This window comes from Tamandua tetradactyla, chromosome 14, assembly GCF_023851605.1.
Source record: "Tamandua tetradactyla isolate mTamTet1 chromosome 14, mTamTet1.pri, whole genome shotgun sequence".
In the NCBI taxonomy this organism is placed as follows: Eukaryota; Metazoa; Chordata; class Mammalia; order Pilosa; family Myrmecophagidae; genus Tamandua; species Tamandua tetradactyla.
This window is the reverse complement of record NC_135340.1, coordinates 72,973,374-72,988,294: the sequence shown is the minus strand read 5'-3', so window position 1 is coordinate 72,988,294 and position 14,921 is coordinate 72,973,374. Positions and strand designations below refer to the sequence as shown.

General features: G+C 46.3%; 1 protein-coding gene across 4 annotated transcripts in view; it reads right to left on the bottom strand.

Moving 5' to 3' along the window:
- The window catches only part of CGNL1 (cingulin like 1), a 162,073-nt gene extending 147,502 nt beyond the window's left edge, over positions 1 to 14,571 (bottom strand). For 2 of the 4 annotated variants that reach the window (XM_077128019.1, XM_077128023.1), the window contains exon 1: positions 14,490 to 14,571. The gene's annotated coding sequence lies outside the window, so the exon portion shown is untranslated. Of the gene's footprint in view, positions 1 to 12,652; positions 12,723 to 14,489 lie in introns of all 4 variants that reach the window. The other 2 variants (XM_077128020.1, XM_077128022.1) reach the window with 2 other exon arrangements.
- Between the last annotated feature and the right edge of the window lie 350 nt (positions 14,572 to 14,921).

Below are 14,921 nucleotides of genomic sequence, written 5' to 3'. Positions count from 1 at the left end.
TTGACACTCATATGTGTTAAGACACTGCCAGGTACCAAGAGAGATAAACAATGACCTTATTTCACACTTGGACTTTTTCTGTTCCACAACCTCCCTTCAAACCAACCACACACAGCCAAAGGGCACGTCCAACACCTCCTCACCATGTTTCTGTTAATGCCAGTGAGATCCCTGCCTCCATCTCCTTAAGCCCTGCACACCCTAAGAAAATTCTTATTTTCTTTTCTACTATAAAGGTAACACATATAGCAATATTTATAAAATTAAAACCGTAAAGAGCATGAAATAAAAAATAAAATTTCCCTCCCTAATAGATCACCAGTCCAGAAATAAGCATGTTTCATAGAACTCCTTACAGAAATATATATTTATAATCAAGAATTAAGACTTTTTTAACCAAAAATAGGATCACAGAATACTTACTGATTTGCATCCTGTTGTTTTAATCTTAATAGTATATTTTGTGATTTTTTTTTTTTTTGTATATCGGTACTTACAGATTAGTTCAACTCCATAATGTGGTTATGTGGTTATACCTTAATTCATTTAATCAGTGCCCTGACGAAAGGCATTTAGGCTATTTTCAGTGTTTTCCTAGTATAATGCTGCAAAGAATATCTCTGTATGTTTGCCAGTACATTTGTGTGAGGAGATTCATAAAATAAATTCCTAACAGTGGAAGGGTTGAGTCAGAACATCTGCATTTTTAATTTTTGTTAAGATAATGCTATGGCGGGCACTGATGGCCACCTACCCAACAGCAACTGTCTGCTTTTCTCCTGGACAACAAAGCCCAGTTTTGCCCCTCTCCTCCTGTATCCATGAGCTTCAGTGAAGGATGAGCCCCTGTAGAGCCCTGAGACTTGCCTAAGCAGTTATGATAGCCTCATGCTAGTCATTAGTTTAGGTGGGGGCTTATGACCCAGTTCTGCCAACAAGGCATAAGGGAAAGTTCCTAGCAAAAGTTCTCTCTGCTTTCCTCTTTCCCTGCCTCTGAACATCACTGTGTGAACATACGATGCTCTGAGCACTTTGGGACCATGAGGTAACAAGCCTGGGGGCAAATGTCAAACACTGATGCCGGCAAAGAAGAAAAACGATACCGATCTAGTCTTCCATGAATTAACCCCAAAATTGCCCTAACTTTCCACCTCTTATTTGTGTGAGATAATCAATGTTCTCATTACATAAACCACTTTTAAGTGAGTTTCATTTACTAGTAGCTGAAAGTATCTCCACTGTCAAAATGCTCTGCAAAAAAGCCCACTGAATTGAAAATCCCACCCATGCAATGTGTGAGTGTCTGTCTCCTCATGCCCTTATCATCACAGGGTTTTATTTGCCATCTATTCTCGGTGCATGTTCACTTAATTGCCAGAGTCTATTCTTCCAGGGAGCGTCTAACAGCTCTTCACTGAAGAAAGAACATACCGCAAAAAGGTGACAGGCTGTTTACGCATGACCGATATTTCTATCTTCTTCATCTAGATCCTCCATAAAAGCAGACACCGTCATCACAGAGCCAGAATATTCTACAATGCCCCAACACCAGTCATGACCATGAGCTGAACAGTCACTGTGGTAGAGAAGGACAAGTAATAGGCTGGGAATTGGATGACCTGGTTCAGATGTACTTCTTATGAGCCAGTTGGCTGAAAAGAAGCCACTCTTGAGGCCTATTTAGGTGTAAAAGGAAATATGTGGAAGCTAAGACCCAGATTCTCAGGAAAGCCCTGATGATAAACTGTCACCAACCAATCAAGGTGGGATTTAGGATGCATTCCCCCAGACCCTTCACTGAGAGGGGGCCATGGAAAAGTCAAGCCAAGCCCCTGGCCTCCTTGGATAGTTTAGTCCTTTGTCCTCTTTGCCTTGTCAACCGGTGACTCTCCTACCACCACAGTAGGGAGCCAGTCAGCAGCCAGGACAGCTGGCCAGGGCATAAGCCAACCCGCCGCTCTGCTTCTCAACCACCTCACATGGAGAAGTGGTTCTCCCAGGTTCTCACCAGCGAATGGATGTAAAGGAACATCACCCAGTTGAGAACCAGTACCTGACAGGGCAATTTATAGTAACTCTGCCCCAAATATCCAAAGCCTGGACTGGCCCTGGGTAAAGGGTATGTGGTTCTTCACCAAGCTGGCCTCAGTTTAGCAGGCTTCCCTAAGGCCAGCCTGGCCCATACTTCCCTCTTTCCTCTCTTTCAGTCTCTGCTTTGGTGGTAGACTGGATTATTGTTCTCAGTGCTTCACTCTCCTGCAATAGGGTTATACATCCACCTTCTTCACCATGTGACTTTGCACTGCCTCCTACTAGAATCAGCCAAGTACACTTCCCCATCCCAATGATGAGCTTAGCCATATGATTCGTGTTGGCCAAAAGAATGTTCAGCATTTTGCATTTCACTTGCCCTCCTACGTTTCTGTGATCTACCGTGAAATCGGCATGCTACTTCAGCCTGAGCCCCAGAAAGGAACACACTTGGAATAGATATGCACCCAAATGGAAGCCGGGAGTCTAGCCTGGTCCAGCCAAGCCCGGACTAGCTCATCTGAACTAGTCAATCTGCAGACAAGTGAAAGGGGAAATAAATGTTTGTGATTGCGAGCCGCTGACAGCCAGTATTTTTTGTGACACAGTAATATTTGGCAGCAAAGACTAATACAACAATTGTAAGAACATACATTAGTTTGCCTAGTACATACTAGGAACTCAATAATAAAATATTTGTGTTTACATTAAAGAGATCTTAATTCATGCCTTATTCAAGCACATGTAGAGCAAATCCTACAAAACAGGCTCCATGCTAAGCACATGGGAAGCGGAGCCCAGTGAAAGAAATAAAGGCAGCTAATTCCTGCTTGTGTATGTGCGTATGTTTGTGTGTTGTTGTTGTTGGGGGGGGGGGGTGGCAAGCAAAATTTCAAGTTTCCTAAATCTTATGGTGGGGGGAGGTTCTGTGTTGACAAAGTTGCTTCTATTTTTTTTTCAATTGGTTGAACCTATTGTCCTCGATTATTCACAAAAGGGATGAAATTCAGCATCTGTGCATTTAAATGATTTAACTGAATCGTATTTATCAACGGTAGAGTCTACATATACTTCCTTCTACAAATGTACTATTTGTCATTAGACAGTTGGGAGCTAGAAGCTATTTTTGAAAAGTAAGAAGTTGTTGTTTTTAATGAACTCCTTCGTTCTAAGACTAAATCTTCCTTTATTCATTCGACATCCATTCACTGAACACCTATGAGACCTCAAGCATATGATCTGCAGCTGTGCTAGGAAACAACACACGAATCCCTGGTCCCAACCCCTGGCTGCCCAGGTACAGCCAGAGAGCACTAATGAATTGTTTAAAAGTGTAGTCTAGGGCAGGCAACAGTGGTTCAGTGGCAGAGTTCTTGCCTGCTGTGCTGGAGATCTGGGTTCGATTCCCGAAGCCTGCCCATGTGGAAAAAAAAGTTAAAAGTATAGTCTAATCCCACGCAGTGCCTAAATTAAAAAAAAATAATTAAAAAAAAAATTTTAAACACCCCCCCTAGAATTTAATCCCTGCCTTTACATTTTACTTTTAAAGAATTGCATTTCATCTGCAGACGTGACCATATCACCATGCCCTTTCTCCTGTTCCTGATAATACAGAAGACCAGTTTGGGCCATGTTCCTCGTTACGTTCACTCTTCCTCACTCAGAGAGTTGTGGAAGGCTGACAAGTTTAACAACCTCTGGCATGAAGGTAACAGTCTCCCTCGGAGAACTCTCAAAGATGCATCAAGCAGGATTTCTCCATTCTGTCTTCTTAGGGGCCCCTCTACCGTGGGGTCCACAACCTACCAGAATGAAGGTGAATTTGTTTTGATAACACGAAGCATTTCTACCATTCTAACTGGGAAATCACAAAAATGAGGCATCCGTATAATAAGAAGAGAAAACGCATATGCAGCTCTCCATCCAGACCTTTTTCTAAGCGCTTTACCTACATCAACGCATATAACATCACCCCAGAGCCAGGATTTGAACCAGCGGCCAGAGCCCAGGCTCTTTAACTGCCAAGGCCTCAAAAAACCTCGCACAAAAATCCCAACCTGTGCTGGTGACCGCGGAGGACCCCACCCTCCCGTCCTTCCTCATCCTGGACAAGGAGGATCCCAGAAATGAGCACAAAGGGGAGGCCGGCCTAAAACTTCCTTTATTTCAGGACACAGCCTTTGCCTGGATACTCATCTGTAATAAATCCTAACCAGCTTCTTGAAGGAACCTCCATTAACCCTGCCAAAGCAGCCTGCCAAAGCAGCCCATGTTTCTCCTCACAGGGCCGACTTAACTTCTCCAGAATCAGAGCAAAGAGCAAAACCCTCTCCAGCCCCAAGCTCCCAGGGCCTCTTACTCCAAGGAAGCTTCACAGCCTGGCCAAGAAGCCTCAGGCCCGGCCCCCAAGCCCCCCCACCTCAGAGCTCTGCGCTGCCTTCACAACTGCTTTCAACTCTTCCGACCGAAGCTCTCCGCCCCATGAGTAAAGTCAGCATTCGGGAGGGGAGGCGGGAGGAAAAAGTTAAGTGGGTAGGAGCCCTCCTGAGGAAGCAAAAGTTTCACCTCCATCCAGCCCAGTCCCTCTCCAAAGAGTTCGTTCTACATCTCTATGCAGTCTCCGGCCTTTCTCAATCTCCTACCAGAGGCCGGGGAAGGTGGGGGTGGAAGTCAAAGAATCCAGACCGGCCTTGAGTCCCGGGGCCTCGCCCCACCCCCCACCTCCATCCCCCATTCTAGGTCAATGACAAGCTACCAAATCTGGCCCAGACCTCCACCTGCAAAACTGCAGCAAAGGATATTATTAAAGTCACAGGTTAAGGATCCCTCACTCCTCAGCTCCTCATTTAGGAGCCAGCAGTGGCGTTCAATGTAAACACTTGCTAAGAATGCTTTAAAACAGAGGGTGGTTTGTATTGAACGACTTAATGAAGGGCCACTTCTCCTTGTGGAAAGCTTTTAAACTGAGGAATAAAGGGGGCCTGGTGGGTGTTTTCCAGACACTTGTTTTTAAAATCTGCCACGCTGTCACCGGGAGATGAAGCACAACCCAGGGTCCTGTATGTGCTCCCGCTGCTAACCCCACAGCCGGAATAATACATCTAATAAGACACACTGCCCAGCCGCTCTGAGCGCCTGGCATATGGCCCCCCATATTCATTTCCAGGGTCATGAGAATCCCTGGATGGGAAAAGTGGGAAAAAATACGACTGTTCAAGAAAGGACCAAAATAAATGAAGAAAGATATTTTAGAGCTTGAAAACAAGGCACAACCTGGGAGAAAAAAGGATGTGATGAAACAAAATGACACCGGGGGGGAAAAAAAAAGGAATGATAGACTGATACATGCTACAACAAGGATGAGCCTCAAAACCATGGGGCCCACTGAAAGAGGTCAGCCACAGAGGCCACATGTTCTGTGAAATGTCCAAAACCGGCAGATCCACAGAGGCAGAAAGATCAGTGATTGCCTAGGGGTGGAGGAGGGGGTGGGGGAGGGACTGCTTAATGGATACAAGATTTCCACTGGGGATGAAGAAATGTTATGGAGTTAAGATATGGTGATGATTGCACAACATTGTGAACGCCTGGGATGCCACTGAACTGCTCAATTTCAACAGGTTAAAATGGTAGATTTTATGTTATGGTCCTTTACCACACACACACACACACACACACACACACACAAAGACACTAAGAACTTTAATCCGGGAACAGCACCCTTTCTCACCTGAGTAAAATATACATGCTATTTATGATCAAATAAACCATATTATTTACTGATAACAATTCATTTACTGAGCTAAGTCTCTCAAGCACACTGGACATTTCACAAGGCAGGGTCACTAAATCCTCACCTAGCTCCTTAGCGGGTGTGATCGTTATGTTCCAGGTGAAGAAACCAAGGCACAATGAGATTGAGTAGCTTGCCCGGGGTCACACAATCAATTAAGGGAAAAGCCAAAAAGTGAGTCTGGATGTGGGGGACCAGATAACTTTGATCCCCACCTCCCGTCCTCACCCCAGGACCACCGGGCCTCCGGGAGCGCACTCCCTACCACAGGAATTGTGTCCCAAGCCCTAGTCAAACACTTAGCCCGAAATGCAAATACTTTTTGGCCTCATCATCTTCTAAAGGCATTTACCGAGCCATCGAGCCATTGTTTATGAACCGAGTTCTCTGAAAGACGCGTTCTGAAGACACACCTTAGTAACCTTTCTAGCACCTCCCCCAGGGGGTGCTTCCCATGTTATTTTATTTAGTCCTTAAAAAGAACGTAAAGAGAGAGGAAAGCAGAAATGATGACCTGCCCTTTAACCGAGGGGGAGCAGCGAGGCTCCCAGGTTGTAAAGCCACCTCAGACCACTTCCACTCCCCCCCATCCCACTGGCCCCAGAGTCTCCCTTAAGGCCCGAGGGGAGCTCTCCTGAGATGTTAAGGTGTTTGACTGGTGTTAGCATATAACCTGTTTATTTGTAAATGGATACAAGCAATTACAAATGAATTTAAGGAGCGTTAAATGGAGAGGAAAATAGCTGTTCCTATGTCAGGAATACCTGTGGGGTAACTCAGAGGCATGGATAAAAAGGTAAATTCCATGCCTTCATCCTAATTAAAAAAGTGTCACTCACCAAAAGCTCCCAAAGATCAGAGAAGTTAAAAAGAGCTAGCACCACTGATAGGGGTTCTACCCTGCCAGGGTGTCTGCTGACATCTGGGCTGACAATGTGTTGTAGGGCTGTCCTGTGTCCTGTAGGATGTTGAACAGCATCCCTGCCTCTCCTTTCTGGACGCCAGAAGCCTCCCCTCCACCCAGCTGTGACAAGCAAAAAATGTCTTCAGACACTGCCACATGCCCCCCGGGGACAGACTCGCCCCCGTCTGAGAACCAATGTCAAACAGATGTGGCTTTCACAGCAATTCTGAGGCACGTGCTATACCCCAATTCAAACGATGAGGAAACAAATCCAAACGGAAGAGGAGCTCGCCCAGGACCATACTCCTAGTGATGGGCAAAACGCGCCCCCAAGCCCAGCGGGGGCGACCCCAAGGTGGGAAGAAGGAATCAGGAAACGTTGTGCCTGCTCGTGCATTTAAATGGTAAACTGTGACTCGCCCTGGGACGGCAGGCTGGATTAAACCCCACCTGTGTTTGGTCCGCAACCCAAGAAACTGTGTTCTGCTGGCTCTGATGACAACAGCTGCCCCCAACAATGCCCAGGAGTCTGAAGGGCCTCCTTTATTTACAAAATAATCTGTATAATGGGTGTAGGGATGCCCTCCGAATAATAATTGCGGTAAGCACAAACCCAAGCCAAAGAACACACACGGACTGTGAGAACCTGAAATACATAAAAAACAACATGCTTCACCAAGGAGTCCCTCCCTCGTTATTTTTTTAAAACACTCCCCACACACCCTCAACCTCCTTAGGGCTCATCTGGTTTTTCGGTTGAGAAATCGCTGTGGCTGTTGGAGAGAAACTGAAAAAATCCAGGGATGCCTAGCTCCAAAAAAGCTGACTGCCTCCGCCTCCCTGCCTTCATTCCCCCCTCCCACAAAACTTCATTGTGCACCTATTTTCTGTAAGATGTTGGGGACACAAAGTGAGTCAAGAGATTTCTCTTCCTCAAGGGTTTGCCTACAGGTCTTCAGGAGTGACTGTTAAGATGAAGACGTTGCAAGAGGTCAATGATACGCCGAAGAAATGAATTAGGGGCGAGTTGAGGGAATGAATGAAGAGGCAGTGAGGCCATGGGAGCTCTGGGTCTAGAGAGGCCGTAGTCGGTCAGAGCACAGCTTGGGGCCAGATCCCCAAGTGCCCACTCCCGAGGCTCCCATCACTTGGTCATGGAGCAACTCTGACAAATGACTCAGTCTCCCAGAGCCGCGTCTTCAAATGAGGTTATGATTGTACCTATTCCATAGAGCTGATATATTAAAAAAGTTCTCAGGCCAGAGTTGAAAAGAGGTAAGTACTCCAGGGGCATCTGCTATTACTGTTAGAGTTTCTGACCTGGGGCAGGCATCCCAGGCAGAGTGCTGACCCACTCTCTATGCCACCCCACCTCACACCATGTTAGTTGATGGCTGTAAGTAGGCGTTGAGCAGACCGGATCGGGAAACAGGTAACCTGTGGGTGGCTCCAAACCCCACCCCCCACCCCCACTCCACAAAGCTCACAGGCAGCCCAGGGCAATGCAGAAAGGCAGGGCTGGGCTGGGCTGCCTCCAGGTGGAAGTAAAGCGCTTAAAGCCCAAGCTGAAATTCACAAGTAAAAGAAATTCTAAGGATAAACTCCACCCTGCAGCCCCTCTGCAAACTATGCTCTGGCACTCTCTCTTATCTCCTCCTCCATTCTTTCTCTATCAGTCCCTCCCTTAACTCCTAAAGCTTTCCCAGTAATCATTATCCTAAATACACTTTCCTGGTTTTTGATACTTGACTAGGGCAAAGAGTAAGGCTAATCAAATTTTCAGGGGCTGCTGTGTAATTTTGAGTAAGCCATTGTTTTTATCAAGGAGGATAAAGATGTCATAGGAAAAAAGTAGTGGCGACGTATTGGTTCTTTTAAAGCTATAAAGACAAACTATAATGAGGTTCAAGGATATAAGAGTTCATAGGATAGACTAGGGCCTCTTCATGACTTTGAAAGCTGAGCCATTTTTTCCTCCTTTGTAATAAAGGCAAAAGAACACAGCTGTCTGGAGTTTGAAACTGCAAGTTGGAATCCCCGAACTCCCACTCAGTTTCCACCTCTGACCTCACAGATCCAGGTTCCTCACCTGTCAGAGGGACCAACACTCACCTCACAGGATTCCCGAGATGCCTCCACCCTGCCAGGGACAGGGCCCCAGGACCGCCTCTTCCCTTTATTGACGATACATTCACAAGGGAAAACAGAGGCTCTGTTCAAATGCAATAAGACAAGAATAGAAAAGCAGGTGAAGAGGTTCAAACCACGAGAATTATTGAGTCCAAGATCAGAAAACCTTGGCCATCTTGCCTCGATCTGCTGGCAAAGAGATGAGTAATAGTAATAATAATAACAATACGAGTAAAGGGACCTTCTTTTAAACATTGGTTTTATAGACCTAAAAAAAAAAACAACTACAAAGTAATGGCCTAAACCATTGCTTACTCTACCTAAGACAAGCAGAAATCTCTATGATTGGGTGGCAAGGCATAAACACCTTGTAAACAAAGAGGCTGCCAGCCAGGCTGGCAGAAATGGTCAATGTTCGTAACAAATGCCCTGGGCTCTAATGCCAAACACTCTAATTCCTCAACTAAATCCCCTGGAAATGTTCCCTTCGGCTGATCTGTCTCGGGTTGAAATACTGAGCTTTAGTCCATTGTAGTAATGAACACTCGTTCACTAAACCTGTTTTAAACTCCTCTCCACTAATCATAGCGTCACACAGCCTCTCAGCCCTTACTACCTATAATTTTAAGAGCTCGAGGTAATTACCATACAGCAAAGTTTTGTTTTGTTGCAAGTACCACACAAACAGGAACTAAACATGCACAATTTCATTTTACTCCAAAATGTTCAACATTAAATTTTGTTTGTAATCTCTCACCCAACAACCAATTATCTAAAGGAACTCAGAAACTTGCAGAGTTTAAAGAAATGTGGAGAGAGCATTTCTTTAATTTAGGATTTGGGACCCGTCCAGAGCCTTTCTGAACAGCGTAACCTGCCTTCTCCTTTAATGCTGAGAAAAGTAGAATTCCATAAAATTTCCCTTGGGATCACGAGCCCTCAGGGGTCTTCAGTGAAATATTGAAAATCATCTAGTAGATGAAAACAGTAAATCGATCCAGCTCTGAGGAGCCTGTGATGCTAGAAAATCAAAGCACTGAGAGCACAATTTCTCAATCAGCTCTGCATAAGAGGAGCATGGAACAGTGGTATGAACTTTGCATTCAAAGTTGTGAACGCTCTTGAAACTGAACTCTGCCACTTCCAAGTGCTGTGACCCCCCCATCCCCCAGCACTCTTTCAGCCTCCGTTTCCTCATCTTTAAATGAGGCTACTACCACCTGCCTCTCTGGAACATAAGAGTTCAGAGCAATGAGAAAAAGTGCCGCGCATGCTACCTGGCACTCGAAGGTGGTCAATAAACAAAGGGTAACTATTCTTATAACCCTGAGGTTGTCAACCCTGTAGCTGTTTGGAAACCACCTTCCCAAAGGAAAACAGTGTGAAGTCCAGCTTTGAGGCTGACCAAGAAACATGAGCTACAGTGACAATGGTATGGTGGAGAAGGAATGTCTGCCTTCTGACTGGATCAGATATGGACCAAAACCACTTGCTCTCAAGAGTACAGCAGTGGCTGCTTTAATGTGCTGCCTTAGACTCTCCTCCCAGCTCTGTGGCAGAGATGCCCGCTACAATCTAAGCTGAGTTTTGCCAGTTGTCAACATGCCAAAAATGGATCCAACCACATTGCCGGCTTCCCAACCCTAGGTGGAGCTGACCTCTACCTCCTATTTGTCAGATTCCTTAGCCAAATGCATCTCCCAAAATCTGGCCTCCTTTCTTCATTCCCCACATGCCCTCTGGGTGATCGGTGTATGCATTTTTCCTTCCTCTCCATCGGAAGAGGATCTGAACGAAATCAATTATTTAAAACGTGGTGCGGTGTCTTCATAAAATAAAATCTAACTTAAGCCCCAAGTAAAGCTCTTAGGCCTCCTGTGTAGTGATGAGAGGAAGTATCCACCTCAGTGAGGCTAGCCAGGTGCCCAAGATTGCCCCAAGGCTCTCCGTGCTCCCGATCAGAAGGTTCCCCAACACTGTAGTATTATAGAGTATGATGGTTTACCTCCCCCTCCTCAACTTCAAACTTATTAAGACAAGGACTGTACCCAAGAACTCAGTGGATAATACAGGGGTTGGCCAAAAGCAGGGACTTAATAAGTAGTTGCTGAATGAGTGAATAAAGAAATAAGAAAATGAAAGGTGTTAATGACAGGGTGGCGTATGGGAATCCTGTATTTTATGCATGATGTTTTGTAAACCCACTTCAATAATTAAAAAAAAAAAAAAGAAGAGGGAAGCAGAAAAGGAGACTTGGGAAGATATGACTTCAGAAAAGAGGCACGGAGAGATGCAATATTGCTGGTCTTGAGGATGGAGGAAGGAGCCACCTGCCCAGGGATGTGGGCAGCCTCTAGATGCTGGAAAAGGCAAGAAATGGATTCGCTCTGGAGCCTCAGAAGGATTGCAGCCCTGCCAACACCTTGATTTAAGTCCAGCAAAATCCAACCATATCAGATTTTTGGCCTCCATAAATGTCAGAGAATAAATGTATGTTGTTTTAAGCAACAAAAAAGAAAAAGAGAGAGAGAGAGAGAGACAAAAAAAATTTGGTGTGACTTTAAGGTGAAGCACTCTCCTTCCCAAGAATATCCCAGTGGCAGATAGAGGGAGCTGCACAAAGAAACAAGGTAAAGGATTGGAAGTGGGGCTTATAACTTAAAATTCCAGCTAGGTACCCCCTAAGGAAAAGGCCAGTCAATCCAGGTGAATCCAGAGAAAAAAATCATCTTTTTTCTCTCTTTTTCAGAGTTTTTATGTCATAAATTATTTCTTGATAACAGCAATGTCAAGTGCCAGGATAAAGTAAGTGCTTGGTCATTCGAGGAAAATTACCCAATATTCACACTTCTCTGATGCCAACCTCTTCATTGCCCTTTAGCGACAGGATCAAAGGAAAAGCACAAAATCTGTTCTGTTTTGTTTTTTTAAAAAGAACATCAGTAGTATTTCTTAAATAGATGGGTTTCAGGGAAACAGAGAGTTGAGGACACCAGTAAATTTCATTTAACCACCCTCATCCTATCAGTACAAGCAAACTGACTGCCCTACTTGAAGAAAAAAAAAAGGGGGGGTATAGAAGATATGAGGACAATCTATTCCTAACACCAATCAGTGGTTTCTCTTCTGGATACTGTCTGTCCTTTCCCTAAACAAAGATGCCCCTGGATAACTCTTTGTATTTTTCTTCACTTACTTTCTTCCAGTCACTTTGGAATATTAGAGCTGCTACCTCAGAGTGAGAAAAGTTTCAGTAAAGCTGTTTAGGTTCCACATTTACATCCACTTTTTCTATTCTTTTTTGGAAGAATGCACTATTATAGTCACAGTATAACTACTGCTGTTCAGATGCAACTTTTCAGACCCCAACAGTTCAACAACATCCTTAAATAAGTATTTTTTTTTTCCCAAATGGAAACAAGACTTACAAGTTAATAAACCATTCAATAGCATGGCTTTATTTTGTTGGCCTGATCAAAAAAAAAAAAAAAAACAGTAGGAAAACACTTTCCATATGTTCTTATTCCTCAAAGGTTGAGGATTGGGGTCAGGGGCCGCCCAGCCAGACCACACACTCCACATGACCCTCCATTCTCAGGCCAAGACAATTAAGCCGGCTCCCACAGTAACCACACTTCCAGCAATTGAATACAGGGGCAGGGGCAGAGCAAGGTGGTAGAAGATGGTGAAAAGAGAAAAACAACTGGGCAAAACAACATAATTTTTTAGTGTTCAAAATCAATGTTCTTTCTACTAATGGTAGAAGCTAGTAATAAGCACAAACATTCACCCACCTCTGGAGGGCATTCTCTTGAAAGTCTATCATCCCACTGGTAATAAAACTGCAATCAAGAGGACCAGTGCTTAAGAAAAAATAAAATCCACTGGTTTGTGGCTAAATATTGGCATCCAAGTGGGTATCTAATTACAAACATCATACTTGGGGTACAATGGTAAATTAACCAGAATCCCAGGCAACTGTCCAGCTGTTAGCAACGGCACTAAAATCAGACTTTCTTAATAAAATAGGTGATCAATGATCAATATTTACATGTGTTAAATTTTTCCTTAGTCCTATTTCCCTATCATTTTTAAGATCATTTGGCAAGTGGACAAGGTCTCACTTCAAATGTACCACGCTGCTGTAAGTATTATTAATTCCTTAACTAAGATATTATTCTATCAACCAGAAATATACACGGTACATCTGCAGGATGTTTTACCCACAAACGCACACAGATTAGCACAAGCATAAATCACAAAAACTTAAAGATCGAGTTAGCTTTCCTTCTGGTACGAAAATTCCCCAGATTTATGCAAAATCATTATCTGTGAGGGGTCTTCATGAGCTGAAGGATTCCTTAAAGTATTCCCCCCCCCTTTTATCTGAAATTATTTCCAAATATGACTAGTCAAATTATAACATGGTTTGGTTTTCCCTGAATAGGACAACACTATATTATAACCTTGACCTTTGTAAGGACTTCAGATGAAGTCCAACACCCCCACCTCCTTGGCAGAAAGTTCCCTGGCAATATTTACTGCAAACAGAGGTAGAAACAAAGGGAAATCCAACTCAAGTACCGTCTGCAGTCTGTAGTTGGGAAGCACCAACCAACAGGCTCTTCAGGTGAAGAGGTGGATTATCCAAAAGCGCGTCTGATAACGAGTTCTAGGTTACATGTGATCTTCTCCGGTGCTTCAGAAAAGACGGAGTAATCACCAAAGCAGAGGTTCTCAAACTTTGCTGCACATTAGAATTGCCCAGGCAACTAAACCAGAATCTCTGGAGGTGAGACCCAGGCAGCAGCATTTCTTAAAAACTCCCGGGATGTGCAGCCGAGTTTGAGAGAACCAATGTCCCAAAAGAATTCCCAACGTGTTGTGAGCAGCGGGAGCATCGACGGAAGAGAACCGTTTTCTTGGGGACTTAAAGAGATACTCAAACAATAAATATTTAAAAAAAAAAAAACAAAAAAACTGTTTCAAGATGCTGTGAAACGAACTCCGACATGACAGCCAAGCACCTGTCTAGAGTCCGAACAGTAAGGCAACTTGGAAAAGTCCCTCGGAAAGCTTTGTGCCATAAGCAAGGCAGGGGCTTCCAGGGGCGACCTGCCTGAAAAGTCGAAGGTGTGGTGGTCGAGAGGGGCGGGGACAAGCCCTTTCTTTTCAAGGGATGGTCCGGATGAGCACGCCGGGAAATTAAGGGGGAAAAGGCAGGACAGGGACTGCAGATCTCGAAAGAACCCTGGCTCGCTCCCAGATGACACTCGAGTCCAAGGGTCGAGGTAAGGGTGCGAAGGCTGCGGACCCCTCTTCACTATAGGGAGACCCTGGAGACCCTTTCCCTCTTCCCGCCCGGCCGCGGGCTCCCCGGGAGTCCCCACCATATGGTCTGCAAGTCTCCCGGCCGCGCGCGGCGGGCGCCGGCTAGGAGCGCACCTTCGGAGTCCGGGGACCCGCGGCCGGCGCGGCGCGGTGCTCGGAGGACGGACCCGCGCGCTGAGCAGGGCGCTCCAAGCGGAGCCCGAGCCCCTCCGGACCCGCCCGTCCTCGGCGGCACCTCGTCTCCGCGGACCCGGGTCGCCACGCACTAGCCGGCTCCGCTCCCGCTCCGCGATCACTTACCGCCGCCGGGTCCTGCTCCCGCCGCAGCCAGCAGAGCCCGGCCGGAGTGCTGGGGCCGCGGCGCCGCCAGGAGGCCAGGCGAGCCCGAGCCCCGCCCCGCAGTTGGCCGCCCGCCCTCCGGGGGAGGAGGGGCCCGGGCCTGGCGCAGGCCGAGCCGCTCGGAGCTGCCGCGGGACGTGCGGCGAGGGCGGGGAGGAGCCCCGCGCCCCCCACGCCCCTTCCCGCGGGCCCCGCCCACCCCGTGCCGTCGGGTGCGGCCCTCCGTCCCGCCCCAGTTCCCGCGCGCCACCCCACCGCCCCCGGGACACACTTGCCCTGGCACCCACCCTTCCTCGCTCGACCTCGGGCCCCGGACGCGCCTTCTCCTCGCCGCCCGCCAGCGCCTCTTCCCCACCCCATCCCACCCCAAGTTTCACACTCCGTGGCCGAAAG